Genomic DNA, 13,945 nt, shown 5'->3' with positions numbered 1-13,945 from the left:
CCAAATTGACCTCCAGAAGTCAAACTAAGTAAACCCTGGTCAAAGTCAAAGTCCTGGTCAAAGTAAACCTTCCAGGTTGACCTTACTCGTCGAGTTAGCCTATTGACTCGCCAAGTTCATGAATTCAGAAACCCCCAAAATCGCAACTTGACTCACCGAGTCACCCTGCGGCGTGTTGAGTCCTTCAACTTCTGAGTCCTAGTCCTGGTTCTGACTAACCCACTGAGTCACCGCCTTAACTCACTGACTCTACTCGCATCCAGAAGAGGTTAGGGTTTCGACCTGACTCACTGAGTCCAAGAACAGATTCGTCGAGTCCACCTTCATCATTTTCATTTTGTCGATTTCAGTCCATTCCATTGCTTCCGAATCGTAGATTTGGACTCCTAAGGCTAGCATCACATGTAAAGTTGCTAACTTTATGTGCATGCAAAGGGTTATGAAGCTAAAACACCAAATCCAAGAAAAAATGGTGGTCTATGACATAGAATGGAGCCATGTGTAACGCCCGTATATCCGAGCTAGTCAATTTAGAGGCAATAAGTGTTGAAAATGACTTTTCGACAAAAGATTATTTAGAATAAATAATTTGAACCAAGTTTTAGTATATGTCACAAGGTTTCCGTACATATAAAGAACGCCGAAATCCGAGTTATAACGAAGAAGTTATGACCCGTCGAAGTTTCGCGATGGAACCGGTACGACACCGGGAAGCGTAAATAGTAAATTTACGATAGAGCAAGTTTTAGCCTTAGTGATCTAAATGTAAGTCGTAGAATATGTTAAACCGAGAGCGTCCATAAAAAGAACGCCTAAATATGACTTCGTATGAAGAAGTTATGATTTTTCGAAGTTTCGGCTTAGCGTTGTACAGTCCAAAAATCGAATATTAGATCGAGCGGTTTTTAGCCGACACAACCTAAATGAGAATTGAAGATCTCGTTATTTGTAGTGTAACGATAAAAAGACAGATGAAAACGGACATCGGATGAAGAAGTTATGAATTTTTAACGGACCAATCCTGTCCCGGCCTGTTAAAAATATAAAATTTAAAATAAAGTCAAAATTAGCAAAGGGAGTCTAAATAAAAGTTGTAGAGTACGTTCCCGCCTTCGCGTGGATACAAACAACGTCGAAAACGGAGCTCTTATGTGAAAGTTTTGATTTTTCTAAGTCGGGAGGGTGCTGTGCGAGTTTGGGTGACGTGGTGCGATCACAGCTGTTGCTTCCTCCCCAAGGCTAGCCACCAGATGGTGACACGTGGCACATTATGCCCAACGTAATTTTGAGTATGCTCAGCGTAACCATTATGCTTAGCGTAATTTTTGAGTACGCTCGACGTGCTCGGCGCTGGCAGCCTATAAATAGAGGCGCAAATCTCCTATTTTCTTCACAACTCTCCACTTCTTTCCTCCCAAATACCCCCAAACCTTGAAGGTTTTTCCCTAGCACTTCCAAGGTGTTAGAAGAAAGTCCCGGAGCACCAGGAAGCTCTGAGAGGAGGAGCCTTTCAACTCGGGAACACTGCTCCAGCAAAGCCCGGTTTTCGATAAAATCCGTTGTTTTGTCGAGGGAAATTATTTTAAGAGTAACGAAGTGCTGTCCGAGTACCGAGTCACCACCATATCAGGTGATTGCATAGTCTCTTTCATCTTACACATAGATATGAAGTATTTTAATATAAATTACATGCTATGTGTGCATATTGTCTGAATACTTGCTGTCTATGTTGGGTGAAAGATTTTTATACATGTTTTAAATGATTTAAACTATATATGTATTTGATATCTACAAAATGTGTTGGGTAAAACATGGGTAGATGAAATAGTTGTTGTGTGATAACACGATAAAAAACATCAATGTTGATAGTGATCCAGTCATCTAGTGGAGTATAGATGACGACCCTGGACGATAGTAGACAGTCCAGTGGAATGCTAGAAGGCTCGTAACCTGTAGGTGTTTTTGAACTTGGTGCTCATTAGGTATTTTTGAACTGAGTGTATTCACTAGGTATTTTGAACTGAGTGTGTTCACTAGGTATCTTTAAACTGAGTGTGTTCACGAGGTATTTTGAACTAAGTGTGTTCACTAGTTACTTTTGAGCTAAGTGTTTACCAGATGTTTTGGACTACGTGTTCACCAGTTATAATCTATAAACCTTGGTAACGATGGACTTCGTGTCGATTCCTTAGGATGATCCTTAGGAATAAATAAACGAGGAATAGCTGATTCTTAAGGTAGATCTTTAAGACTAAAGAAGATAATGAGGATGGGTAATTGGGTTGATTGCTTGATTGTTTAAACATAATAATTATATTATTGTAGGTTGAAAACCCTATGTACTCACCAGGTTTCCCAAACTGAACCACTCAGTTTATTTATATCACATGTGTTGATATGAAGTCACATTACACTGAGAGATTAAAGAGATGTATATCACTAGTGTAAATAAATGTAAGTTCCGTTTATGCTTATGTTTCTGTATTGATGATGACATCCCAAACGTTTTAAAATGAATAAAATACGTTTCTTCGAAAATGTTTTGATAACGTATTTATCGTTTTCTTTTAACAAATTCCGCAACATTTTTATGAAAAGAAGTACTCTGATTTTTTTACAAAGCATAAACAAAATCGGTCTGTTCTGGCTGTGAAAAACGGGGATGTCACACCATGGATGGTCTGAGCTTCTAGAACCCAAAAGTACTCATATCTGAAGTCTTATTCGTCCTCAAAGGCACAACATTCGGATTGGCCTTGGAAATGGCCCAAAAGTGACAAAATCTAACTAGGAAAGGGGATCTAAATGAGTAACAGCCAAGGTATGAGCTTCATACCCTCAAATGATCTGAAATATCACACCAACTCTGGATCTACTATCCCTTCTTGAATCACCAAAGGTTCCTTTCTTCCTTCTAGCTTCAAATCACCCAAAAATGGTAAAGAAAGCTTGAGAGCACTTCAATGGAGGCTTAGGGTTTCGAGAGTAGGTAAAGGGAGTGATGAAGGCTGGGGTGGAGGACTGAAATGATGCTTAAATAGGGTACCAGGTGTTGAAATTAGGGTTTCCCAACCCAGACCTTACTCGCCGAGTCAGTCCCTCCGATTCGCCGAGTCGGTCACTTAAATCTCGATGTGGAACCCACTCCAACTCGTCGAGTTCCCCCATGGACTCGACGAGTTGACCCCTTTGACTTAGGGTTTTCATTTCCTTTCTTGGTCTTCCGGATTCCAGGTGTTACATCAACCTACCCCTGTTAGGCATACCGGGGTGCCCAACCTACCACTGTCAGACATATCGGGGTGTACGGCCTACCCCTGTCAGACATATCTGGGTACCCGACCTACCCTCTGGTTTATCTCAACCGGTTTCGGGGACTATTTCACCCCTACCATTACCACATAATAACATAACATGAACATACTTCTAGGCATACGTGGTTATTGTTTACCCCTTCAGTCTCTTCCAACCGGTATCTAGGGACTATTTCACCCCTGCTACTACTAACACATATATAATAGCAACCTAGCACATAAGGCATATCAGATAGTAGCAAACCAAACAATCATCTCAAACATAAATCACCTACCGGTGGGTCAGCATTGGTGCTGTAACATCCAGATTTTTCAAGGATATTATCGTGTAGTTTGATCTTGTGATTAAAGAAGAGACTCGACGAGTCGGGGGTCCAACTCGCGGAGTCGAGCCGGGTTTTTCCCGTGGACTTAATGAATGTACTCGACGAGTCAGAGGAGAGACTCGCTGCGTACACGTTGATTAGGGAAACCCTAATTTCCGGGGTTTGGGACCTATATAAAGGCACTTATAGCCTCATTTGCGGCCACCCTTTCCCTGGAAGCAAACCCTAAAGGTCATTTGAGCTAGAAAGTGAAAGAGAATCTACCTTTGGGTTTTTAGTGCATCATTTGAGAAGAAGAGAAGGAGATCAAGCAAGGATCAAGAGGGGGAAAGTTGGATCCAGTGATGGATCGTCCAGAGCTTCTGAGGAAGGTAAAAGTCTGCACCTTTCTCATTATTTTGGTTATATCTCATATGTTTGGAGTTCTAGGGCTTTTACCACCTTTGGTTTGGGACTTTGAGTAAAATGGATTAACTAGAAGCCTAGTCCTTAGATCTGGACCTTGTGAGGTCCCTAGAGTCCAAAGGTCCCAACTTTATTCATCCATATGAGGGTTGTTGTGCTTAACACCTTAAGAAGGGCTTTTTTGGCATTTTGAGGCATTTATGCCATGCATGAACGTAAAGGTCGAGACTTTATGTGTCTGTGGTGTCTTAAAGGGCTAGATCTAGGGTTTGGAATGAGAAATCTGACTTTGGACGTCTGAATGAGGAATTAGACCGAGGGGACTTGTCGAGTCCATGAGTTGACTCGACGAGTCAGTGAGGGTTTGTCCCGATGAGCTTGTGTATGCGATAACTCGACGAGCTGAGTTGGACCTTCACGAGACTTCTAAGGATATGTGTGGACTCGACGAGTTGCATGAGTGCACTCGGCGAGTCGGGTCAAACATGGACTGTTGACTCGAGTTTGACTTATGTTGACTCCGGGGTTTGGTCAACATGAGTAATGGAGTCCATGGAGGGGTAAAATGGTCATTTAGCCAATTCAAGAGTTAGAAAGAGAAGAATAGCCCTCATTTATTAGGTTCATGTAAAGAGTATTGATTAGAGATATTCATCTTTTTTGCTAGGCGGAGGCTAGTTCGAGTTTCAGGTGCGAGGGTATTTACTTGCTGCTTGTCAGGTGAGTCTTCTCACTATACTTTACCTAGATGGTAATTAGAGTTATGTGATAGAGTATCTTGTATGCTATTTATGTGATGTGATGCACTACATTATTTATATGTGATTTATGTTGTGTATGTGTTCCAAAGCTATAGGGTTAGGACCGGAAGGTCTACAGAGTTAGGACAAGAGGGTCCACAGAGTTAGGGCCAGTGGGCCCATAGAGTTATAGCCTCGAGTGGCTAATATGTGTTATATGTGGTATTTGGGGAACACACTAAGCTTCTTGCTTACTATGTTATGTGTTATGTGTTTTAGGTTCTCAGTATCGCGGGACGGCACCGGTTGATTGTACACACCATAGAAAGAGTTATAAGTATTCTGGATTATTAATTACTAAAACATGGAGTTAGTTTTTGTGAATTGAACAAATGATATTTTAATAAAATGTGCCATGAGGATTTATATGATTTAAAATGAAAAATTTATGTTGTGACAAGTTGGTATCAGAGCCTTGGTTTGAGGGATTCAGATGCACCCTCAGGTAAATCTAGACTCAAACTCAGTATTTAAGAAAGAATTTTCAAAAGAAAGGATTTTTCTAAAACGAGCAAGGGTTTCTAAGAGAAAACGAGGAGCAGTGTGTACAATCAGCTAGAGCCCGAACTGTGATTTCCTAAAATACCCTTATTTTATGTTATAAGATATTGTATGAGATATTATGTATGCTAGAGGTAGGCTAGGTGTTTCATATTTTAGGACTAGAGTGGTCTGATTTTTGATGCCTTAGCCTAGGAGTTACAGTTATCTGTGATATGCTTTCGAGTATGTGTTGAGTAAGAGTATCCAGAGGGAATCCTTGTGGAGAAGGGACTTGAGTAGAGAAGTAATCTAAGAGAGATACCTAGATGAGTATTTATGGTACCTACTGCGAGAATAGTTAGACACCCGCGAGGGGTAGAGTTACTTGATTTCGGTGATATCTTTTGAGCGTGAGTAGAGCCAGTGGAGTTGTACCTAGAGTGGTTTCTCGTGTTGGTAGAAAATATTCAATGCCTGAATGTTGCTTGCTTCGTGCTTTGTAGAACTCTCGGTGATAGGAGACAACTACTAAGTGAATATGACGATATTCAGGAGGTAGGTGGCTGGCATCATTAGGGGTTCTTCAGCAGCTGATGGCGGAGAAGTGAAAAAACCTAGGAAGGGCCTAGGAAGTGACCTTAGTCAAAAGAGTACGTTGGCAGAGTATAGCATTTTGCTGGGAAGCGAGTACGCGTTTAGGGATTGATGATTGAGAGGGTTGAGCAGCTACTCAGAGAATTTGGGATGGTCCATGTAGAGAGTATGGGTAGATGTGGCAGGTAGTATGGGCCCGTACTACTGAAAGCAAAGGACCCATACTCGACACAGGGAGTATTCCATACATTATGAGTAGCAGATTGAGAGGTGATATCATGGTTCGAGTACCATGATCAGTAGCAGAGCGAGAGGTGATGTCATGGTTTGAGTACCATGATCAGTAGCAGAGCGAGAGGTGATGTCATGGTTCGAGTACCATGATTAGTAGCAGATCGAGAGGTGATGTCATGGTTCAAGTACCATGATTAGTAGCAGATCGAGAGGTGATGTCATGGTTTGGGTACCATGATCGGTAGCAGAGTAAGAGGTGATATCATGGTTCGAGTACCATGCTTCCTAGCGGATAGTGTTTGTGCTTTTTCCAGTTATCCTGTCGTGTTTAGGTTATTTTATGATTGGATGAGATAGAATATAGGGCCAGAGGGCCGTGTTGAACGAGTTTTAACAAAGCATACCTTAAGAAGAAATTTGAGTTGATTCAGAGAGATTTTTAGTGAGATACCAGTTAGAGTCGCAAGATACAAGGATAAGTGGAGATGGCGTTTTGAGGATTACAACCTGAGTTGAGAAATCAGTCAATAGTGGTGCTATTTATGTTTCTTGTGGAAGACGTAAGAGGTGTTGAAATTTCGGTTTCTAAGTTTGGGGGTGAGCCCCGTGGGATTGCATTGATGATGATCTTCAATCAGAGTATCTGGCAGTAGGTCTGCTGCGAGGTAATGATATAGCTTGAGAAGGGAGTCAGTGGGAATTGAGATGGTCAAGGACCAGGATACACCCTATGTGAGTATAATAGGGCATGTGTTAGCCTCAGCATCGGAGAATCAAGAAGAGTGTATCAGGGTGGTAACTCTTATTATCTTTGACGGGTATCTAGAGTGGAAATGTGGGTTCTGCTCTTATGATAAGTGTCATGATGGAGCGTTGATTGAGGAGTCGAGGATGAGGAGAATGATAGTTCATTATTTCCAGGCTAAGAGTCAGGGTTAGTACCGGACAGTTGGGAGGTCCGGTGATGGAATGGTGTGAGATTCTGAATGACTAAGAGGCAGTCATGATGGGAAGTTTTGAGGATTTCATCTGAGATTTAGGGTTATTTGGGGTTGCTTGATCTCTGTCGGGAGATTATCGAGTGTGCGTAGCACCTTCCAGGAGTAGGTGCGATGTTACTAGTAGGAACAGTCTGTGGGATAGGTTGTTGATGCGTTAAATGATGATGGTTCAATCCTTGAGTTGGGGAGAACCGGGTTTTCTAATGAGAGAATCAGAGGTTGGTTCAGGAGCGGTTAGAGAACTGGATATAGAGACCTGTGGTATGGATTCAAAATACCAGCGTTATTGGTGGTTAAGGTGAGGTGCCGAGTAAGTTTATGCATGAGGCTCGTGTTCATGAAAGAATAAGTGTCTCCACGACCGGTGGTTGTTGGTCAGGGAACTTGTAGTGGTTAGAAATTCTTCAAGGTGGTTTGGCTGGTAAGGTTAGTTCGGCGGTTGGGAAATTCCGGTCCAATGTATGGGTTGTTATATGTAGTTTGGGGAAGAGCAGATGTAGAATTAGACAACCAACCTCAGGGTCGGTCAGTGTATTCTTGCATGAGTTTTGAGCAATAAAGGAGGGATTTTCGGTTGGTTGTCATCATATTCTGAGTCATTATCAAATCATCAGTGTTTCAATTGAGACTTGGGATATTCCAAAGTTGCTCGATGTGTGAAGGAAGGATATTTATGAGATTCTGAGAGAATGCATTGAGGTGTCTATGTATGATGCCATAAGTAGGAGATTAGTGGTTGAGGCAAGACATCATGATGTTCTGTGATGGTGTTCCGAGGTATCCGAGTATCATGCCCTGAATTCATAATTATTTTAGGTCTTGAGTTTGAGACGACAAGTGGAGTAACAAGTACCTACGGTTCCAATGGGAGCCCTTCGAATATTGACATATAGAGGGATTAGCTAAGAATGTGGAATTCAGCAGGGAAGGATGTTTTGCCATGGCGGTTGCTGTCAGAATCTGTGATGCATAAATAGGGACAAGTATGTATGTACATATCTATATTAGTCCACAGAGCATGAGTTAGTGGATGTAGTGTGGTGTTGGCGTGAGAATGTGATTGTGGGTTACGAGAGAGGAAGGTGTTGTGATGCTACAGGGAGCCATAGTACTCACTAGTGAGAGAGAGGGAGTTGTGATGCTACGGTTAGCTGTAGTACTCACTAGTCAGAGAAAGGGTGTTGTGATGCTGTGGGGAGCCGTAGTACTCACTAGTGAGAGAGAGGGTGTTGTGATGCTACGGGTAGCCGTAGTACTCACTAGTTAGAGAAAAGGTGTTGTGATGCTACAGGGAGCCGTAGTACTCACTAGTCAGAGAGAGAGAGAGTGTGGTGATGCTATGGGGAGCCGTAGTACTCACTAGTCAGCAAGAGGTTGTTATGATGAAGTACTCCTTGATCAGAGCGTGACACATAAGAGATTAGGGCTTGGGTAGCCCTAATAATTGAGTTTTTGGGAGCCTGACGGACGAAAAAGGAGTGAGACTGGGGTCTCCATTTTTGTCGGAAATTGTTATATGCTGAAATGAGAGGTGGTTGTCGCCACATAAGGGAATTGGAAAAGTGGAATACGCGCGGGTTGTGAATCCTGAGTTTGAGTTAGGTGCTTCGTTGGGACGAGTGGTTCCAAATTTTGGATCGGACCAGACTCTCGATATGAGTTTGGCTCTAGTGGTGCATTGGGTAGGCAAAATGAGACTTCGGATTCTGAAGATAAGTTCCATTTTAAGGAATATTGTTTTTCATCAGATGTTTTGGACCGGAGTGGGTCATTTCGTTGGTGCGGGAGGTACCACGAGGTGCTCATATCTAGGGAGTAGCATTCGACGGGGGTCGAGGGTGAAACAATTTTGTAGGATTGTGGGATCCGTTGGGGTAAAGAGAACTTCGTGACTTGGAGTCACTGGGCCGAGATAGTTGTTGTGAGAAGGAAGTCAGTAAGACATTTCAGGATATGTTATGGGTGACCTTTGGAGGTTCAACTATGGAGTCAGAAGTTGACCTAGTGCTCAGTATTAAAAAGGGGTATGAGGAACGAAGTTGGGACTTGTGATTGTGATGTCTGAGGACACTTCTGAGCGAGGTTGGTTATTCTCTTGTGTCTGCAGGGTAGAGGGTTGAAGATTCTTTATTCGGATGGGTTCTGATAGCAGTTTAGTGTATGATCCCTGGTGGGGTGTGGACCCTTCCGTTTCTTGGGGCGTGATTTGGGTCATTAGCATGTTGTAACATCCGGATTCCCAGGTATATTATTTATTCATTTAATTTTTGGAGTTTGTGGAGGAACTCGGCGAGTTGGCGCCAAGACTCGCCGAGTAGGGACACGGATGTTCATTTTAGTTCATGTCCGGACTTGGCGAGTCTATTCGTGGACTCGGTGGGTCCACGATGTTTAGTGAAGCCCTAATTTCCAGGGCTTGGGACCTATTTAAAGTCCCTTATGACCGTCCATTGTGGCTACTACCCCCAGAGAGAGTCTTAGATCGTTTGAGAAGCAAGGAGTGACCATTGTTGATCTTTATGGTGTCATTTAGTAAGAAGAAGGAGGTTCTAGCCAAGGGAAAGCAAAGGAGGTTGCTATTCTAAGGACTAAAAGCTAAGAGCATTCATTTGAGGTATTATTTCGACTCTTCTTCTGTTTTGGGGAGGATATGTGGTTTTAAGGTTTCTTGTACCCTTGACTAACTTGATTTGAGGTCCAAATAGTTCCTTCTGGAGATGAGGCTTTGTACCTGAACCCATAGAGGTCCAGAGAGCCTTATTCTTCAAGCTTTATGAAGAACAATGGAGGTCATGACCTTGGGTTAAGGTATTTGGGACAAACTCACCATTTGATGCCTATTGGTTGAGTTATAAGCATCAAGATTCAGACTTTACGTGACATTTATGCTTGGGAAGGCCAGATCTATGGATTAGGGGCACAGATCTGACCACAGGAGGTCAATAGAATCTGTGCATGGCATGAACTCACCGAGTTATTCTTGAGACTCGGCGAGTAGGGTTAAGGTCCACGCAGATCAGTCAGTGAGTAGACTTGCCGAGTTGGGGGATAACTCAGTGAGTCAAAAGGGGGTTAAAAGACTGGAGTTCAAGGCGGTACTCACCGAGTTGTTCTTGAGACTCGGCGAGTTGAGTCGGGGTAGCCCCGCGATTCATGTCAGGTGTGACTCGTCGAGCATAGGGTAAGACTCGACGTACCAAGCGGGACAGAGAGTTAGTGGACATGTGTGTACTCGCCGAGTCACCGGAGTGCACTCGGCGAGTTGGGTCAAAGTTGATCGTTGACTTTTTGTTGACTTTTAGGGTTTGGTCAACAATGGGGTCCTTGAGTCAAGAGGGGGGGGGGGGGGTAAAATAGTATTTTACCCTTATGAGGGTGACAATAGAGGGTCGATTCTAGCCTCGAGTGTTATGTTTATGAGGGTATTTACTTTGTGTGAATAGGCGGAGGCTAGGCAATACTTCTATCGAGTTAGAGATTTACGAGACGTCTGAGGTCAGTCTTCTCACTATGCCTTACTCGATGGGGTAATTATATGTGACCGAAGGGTCTCATGTGTATGATGTATATGTGATGTAAGTTATATGTGATATGTTATGTGTTATGAGCATGATGTGGGTCAGAAGGTCAAGATGATACGGACTGGAAGGTCAACAGAGTCTGGGATGGAAATCCCCTGAGACACTTGGATTGGAAGGTCCTATAGCCTGGAAAGGCATATGTGCTATATGTGGTATTTTGGGGAACTCACTAAGCATTTATGCTTACAGTGTTATGTGATATGTGTTTCAGGTACTAGCGATGATCGCGGGAAGGCGCCAGCATGACTTGTACACATGCACATTGGAGTTTAAACATTTTGATCTTGGGGTTTTGTACTGATACAATGTTTTTATTTATGAATGCAAACTATATTTCATGGTTTTTCAAAAGTGAAAAATTGTTCAAATTTTTACGGTATTACAAGTTGGTATCAGAGCCTTGATTTGAGGGATTCGGATACATCTTCGGGCGTATCTGAACTCAAACTGGGGATTTGAGGAAATTTTTAATGATAAAGTACAATTTTTGTAAAAGAGAAAAAGGGTTTTGAGACAAACGAAGCAGAGTTGTGTGTACGATCAGCCAACGCCCGAACGGTGATGTCCCAAAATACTCTCATAATAAGGGTTATCAGATATGCTATGTTACGCTATATGATGAATTACAATATGCATGTTAGAGTAGACTAGGTATTCTTATTAGGACTAGAGTGGCCTGATATATGATGCCTTAGTCTAGGGGTTTTGCTGCTAGAAATGCTTAAGAGTGTTTAGGTAGCAGCGAGGTGCTTATGAGAGAATTGCTAGCGAGTAGCACATGATAGTAAGAGTAGAGCACTTGGGATTTGGGGCTCAAGGAGGAGGACTTGGGATGAATGTCGATGCGGTATGGACGGTAGTATTGGGCCCGTACTACTGAAGATACCAGGTTGGTGTGCAGTCCAAATAAGAATCCTTAGGGCGCTAAGGAACCAATGGGGTTGGGACGCGCCACACACCAGAGGTCAACGAGACGAGTGATGAGGAGATCCCTAGGATCATCCACGAGGAGGTGGCTGCGGCCATCAGGGCTAAGATTCCAGAGATGTTCAGGTCTATTAAGACCACTTTGATTGAGACTTTTGATGAGTGGTATGCTGCTCTTTCTGATGCTGCTGTTGCTGCAGCCGTTGCTGCTGCCAGGCCGCAAGGGGGTGACTCGTTGTTGTATCGGGAGTTCAGCAACACGAAGCCACTAGACTTTGATGGAACTCAGGATCCGATAGCAACGATCAGGTGGGTTTCTAACATAGATGGGTGCTTCTATACATGTTCCTGTCCGGAGCCTCTGAGAGTTCGGTTCGCGCTGAACCAGCTTCACTTGGGAGCGAAGGACTGGTGGAAGTTTGTGATGGCACACTACACCCCTACCGAGCTTGTTGCAGTAACCTGGGAGAGGTTCACTGCTATGTTCCAAGATGAGTACGTTCCCCAGGTGGAGAGGGAGCGATTGGCACAGGAGTTTCTAACCCTTAAGCAGGGTATTGAGACGGTTATAGAGATTACACGGAGGTTTCACGAGAGGGCGATGTTCTGCCCTGAGCACGTGTCGACCGAGCAGACACGTATGAGTTGATATCTAAGAATTTTGAGGAGAGACATTCGTGAGTTTGTGGCAAACTCATCATACCGGACATTTGCTGAGCTTCAGGAAAATGCCCGGAAGAGGGAGATCGAATTGGAGACGCGGGCCAAGGAGGAGGCCGAGTCTCAGAGGATGGATCGGCGGCCGGTACAGTCTCAACCGGCAGCTAAGTGGGCCAAGCCCTCCAATTCGAGGACTGGGGTCAGAAGGGCCGCACTTGCGGAAAGTGCGGCAAGGGTCATGCCGGAGTTTCTAGGGTTGGTGCTTGCTACAAGTGTGGCAAGGAGGGGCATATCGCCAAGGATTGCCCAAAGGGATTCATGGTCTATTTTCACTGCAACCAAACTGGGTACCGGAAGGCGGAATGTCCACAGTTGCGAGGGACGACGCAGGGAGCACCTCAGGGATCTGCCCCTACTATTGCAAGAGCTAGTGAGAGTCGGCTAGTGAAAGCCGAGGCGCCAAAGGCGCGAGGGAGAGCATTCCAGCTGACAGCAGAGGAGGTCCGTACAGCACCTGACGTCGTGGCTGGTATGTATTCTATCATGTATTCATTTTATGTTGAGAGATTGTGCTTATATTATGTTATGCGTAGGTACTATTCTTGTGAATTCTGTACCTGCTCTAGTGTTATTTGACTCGTGTGCGAGTCGATCTTTTGTATCGTTGGCATTTGGCCGACACATCAGTATGAGTAGAGAGGCATTGAGTCGATCTCTGAGAGTTTCCATAGCGGATGAGAGAGCAGTCTATGCCACTGAGGTGATTTGAGGTTGTGTGCTTGAGATTTTCGGGGTTGAGTTTCCGATCGATTTGGTCCCCATTGCGATGGGGGATGTCTGTGTCATCGTGGGCATGGACTGGTTGAACAGATTTGGAGCAATCATCGACTGCGAGCGATAGCTGGTGACCATGCGAGACCCTAGTGGGGGAGTTCTTACAGTGTACAGCGATGGTATACATTCTGGGTCGGCGTTTTGTTCAGCCGCCAGGTCGAGACAGAGTCTTCAGCAGGGATGTAAGGGATTTATAGCGTATGTGATGGACGCGAGGGTTGATTCAGAGAGACCGAGGTCAGTGGAAGAGGTCCCGATAGTGCTCCCAGATGTATTTCCGGAGGAGTTGTCGGGTGTGCCTCCCGCGAGGCAGGTGGAGTTTAGTATCGATCTGATCCCGGGGGCTGCGCCTATCTCCAAGGTGCCATATCGCCTTACGCCTCCCGAGCTGCAGGAGTTGTCATCGCAGCTCCAAGAGCTACTAGGGAAGGGATTTATTCGGCCGAGCAGTTCATCGTGGGGAGCACCTATCCTTTTCATCAAGAAAAAGGATGGTTCACACCGGTTTGCGTAGATTACCGGGAGTTGAACAAGTTGACGGTCAAGAACCGTTATCCATTGCCGAGGATTGACGATTTGTTCGATCAGTTGCAGGGAGCATCATGGTTCTCCAAGATCGATTTGAGGTCTGGATATCATCAGCTAAGGGCGCGGGATGAGGATATCCAGAAGACAACATTCAGGACTCGTTACGGGCATTACGAGTTTGTGGTGATGCCTTTCGGGCTCACCAACGCACCAGCGGTGTTCATGGATCTAATGAACAGGGTGTCCAGACCGATGTTG

The sequence above is a fragment of the Lactuca saligna genome, chromosome 2 (assembly GCF_052625555.1).
Source record: "Lactuca saligna cultivar CGN05327 chromosome 2, ASM5262555v1, whole genome shotgun sequence".
Classification (NCBI taxonomy): Eukaryota; Viridiplantae; Streptophyta; class Magnoliopsida; order Asterales; family Asteraceae; genus Lactuca; species Lactuca saligna.
This window is presented reverse-complemented; position numbering follows the sequence as displayed.